A 3,468-nucleotide genomic window follows, 5' to 3' on the forward strand; every position below is an offset into this window, starting at 1 on the left:
GATTCTGCCCCTCTACTCTGCTCTGGTGAGACCTCACCTAGAGTACTGCGTCCAGCGCTGGAGCCCTCAGCACAAGAAGGACGTGGAACTGTTGGAGCGGGTCCAGAGGAGGGCCACAAAAATGATCCGAGGGCTGGAGCACCTCTCCTATGAGGACAGGCTGAGGGAGTTGGGCTTGTTCAGCCTGGAAAAAAGAAGGCTGTGGGGAGACCTGATTACAGCCTTTCAATACCTAAAGGGGGCCTATAGGAAAGATGGGGAAAATCTTTTCAGTAGGGCCAGCTGTGACAGGACAAGGGGTAATGGTTTTAAACTAAACCAGGGTAGGTTTAGACTGGATATAAGGAAGAAATTCTTTACAATGAGGGTGGTGAAACACTGGAACAGGTTGCCCAGAGAGGTAGTGGAGGCCCCATCCCTGGAAGCATTCAAGGCCAGGTTGGACGGGGCTCTGAGCAATCTGATCTAGTTAGCGGTGTCCCTGCTCACTGCAGGGGGGTTGGACTAGATGACCTCTAGGGGTCCCTTCCAACCCAAAACATTCTATGATTCTATGAAGCAGAGGGCTAGTTCAAGAGAATAAATGTCAAAGGATATTGATGAATGTTCTCTGGTGGAAAAACTGACACTCAGATGTTTGGTTCAGAAGCACCTCAAGATAAAATTGCAGCATGCTCTGCAAAACTATTGGTACATACTTACATGTGCAGCTTGGACTGCTTTCTCTCCAATACACCTCAGCTTTGAAAACATTTTTAAACTTTAAGTGAGAACTGATGTATGAAAGCTCAAGTTCATAGGAATATCATGTTATTCATGTCTAACATAGAAAAGCATTTTAGATGAGCCATTGATAATAGATGATTACTGAATTATATGCAGAGATTATCTGATATAGTTTGGGGAGAAAAAAAGCTTTCAGAATGAAAACAAGTCCTGAGAAAGGGTTTGTATATCCTAAAATCGACTTTGCAGCTACACTAATTTGATTTAGCAAAAGATATTGCCAGTACTTAAAAAGGCAGTACCTTTTGAAAAAAGTCGACTTTAAAATTTTGAAAAAATGTTGAAGTCTCTTTAATCCATGTATGCATTTTTTAAATAAAGCAAAATAATTAAATTTCAATTTGTGCTAACAATGCATTTGAATACAAATGAATAATGTCTCTATTGAACATAAGTATATAAAGAGTTAAATTAATATATCTGGTTAGATATTTAATACAAATATACGAATACCACATTCACCTTTTAGTATGAAAAATTACCCATCCAATGCTTTCTTCTAATGGGAAATGTATGCTGTTTTTGGTAAATTATTTTCAGAGAAATAAAAAATAAAAGTGAACAACCTCTGGAATATCCATGTTCACATTACTGCTGAACATGCCCTAAAAATGCAGGTGATTAGTCACCTGATCCCAGTCTTAAACTTATTGCTGTCAAAATAGCAAAAAGTGTAAAGATACAGCAATAACTTTAGTAAATAGTTGAAACTTAGGAAAAATCCATTTTTCCTGTTAGACTAATTTTCAGATTTCTGTCATTACTAAAACTACTCACTGCCTCTGTTGTCCCCTTCAATAAGTTATCAGTCCACTGGTGGTGTTATGCATCGTCCTCAATACCCTGATGACAAATGCGAGTTACTGACATACATATTCTTTCCAGATATGTTTCCCATAGCCCTCTTGATAAGAAAAAGCATAAGCAGATCTTACTGAGCTTGATATTATTAGTCTATGCCTTTAAATATGAGAAAAGAAATATCCTTAACCGCTATGTCTTCTTCGCACTTCATTGTGTTTAGCACAAGCAGATGAGATGGTCTTTCACCCTCTACATTTCATACACATTGTTCTGTAATTCCTGTATTATATCCACTCATTGCACCCCCAGGATAGGGTGCAAAAAAATTATTCATAAAATCCCTGGCTCCTAGACAATTCATTGCCTGAGCTATGGATATTACAGTCAGAGCAATCAAAAAAATAAGAATCCTTAAGTAGACTCTTCAAAGGCCTGTCACCTGATGCTGGGACCACTTTAGCACTTGTCACAATGTTGTTATTGTCAATTACTACTTGTATTTTAAACATCAATTAGAAGTATACCTGGTCAGATAACTCTGTATCAAGTACAGGCAGTGAAATATAGACAATATTGAAGAGGGTGATAAATTGTGGTCCATAAACAGTCTAAAAGGATGACAGCTTATGCAAAAAAAAATAGAATCAACAAAACCATTTTAAAGATTTGCATTGATAGTTTCTTGGAATAAGAAAAGATTATATCATCTTATAACAATATCTGAATTTCCATAACAGACACGGTAAAAGGTATCTAAAGTTTAGTGGTTTATCTTCATATACTGATAACAAAAAATGGAATAATTAGTGCAAGTATAATATTCAATAAGCATTTCTCTATACAAGAAAACAGCTTTGAGTATATATGCAGTCTGAAAGTGACAGTGACAAAGGTTATTTAGTAAGAGTGTTACTATCCCAAGAGAGTTGTGTTGCTTGTTAGGGTTCCAGTATGTGATATAACCACCCTCCATTCAAGTCATTCTTTTACAGTCATCGGGCAAACTGCCTACATCTTAAGTTATGAAGCAAGAAGGATACCTGGATCCACTAGAAAAAGAACTGGCCACAACTGAATTTAGTGTAAAATTAAGATCCTCAACAAGAAGCAGTTTTACCTTTCACCCAGACCTTCAGAGCAATTTGAAGCTACAATCATTTCATAGAAATACAACTTAGAAAATTCTCAGTGTATTCAGTGACCCCATTTAAGCAGTCATTCATAGAGGGATCCTTGTCTAGGACAATTATCTCTAAGTCTCCGAAATGAATCCTAGACTAGGCTAGCTGTGTGACATGAAACAATCTGAAACAAAGATGTAAAACTAATTCCACAAGTCCACATAACTGATGTAGCAAGATATCTGCTGGCTTCATACTCACAATATACAAACATAAGTTGCAGGTTGCCATGGATTCGAAGTCCTGAAATGTTTTAGCATGCAACAGTTTCTCAAAGTTTGGGTTTGCATTTTGTAGGAATTCTGGAAACTTGGATAAATTTCTGTTCATGTAACACATGAAGCAGACACATATCTGCTTACAAACCAACCTGAAAAGTTTTGTGAATAATAATGCCTTATTTTACAGGACATGTGCTTCTATAGAGCTTGTACTCAGGCTTGTTCTTCAAAATGAGCAGATCAGAGCAGAGGAAAGAATATTGCAGTGCACTATTCTTGTATGCGAGTCATACAAGGAGATTTTACTATACAAATTATTCTTACTCTACTTATTATTAAAGGTGAATTTATACTTATTATATAGGAGAATTTATACTAGGTACTCCTAAAACAGGAACTAAAATAATCACATTTGAAATGAGATCAGGCAGGAAAGCATAAGGAACATTCTGTCAGTGAATGCCAGATAAATGACA

Source organism: Egretta garzetta, unplaced genomic scaffold (genome assembly GCF_000687185.1).
Source record: "Egretta garzetta isolate BGI_Z169 unplaced genomic scaffold, ASM68718v1 scaffold287, whole genome shotgun sequence".
NCBI lineage: Eukaryota > Metazoa > Chordata > Aves > Pelecaniformes > Ardeidae > Egretta > Egretta garzetta.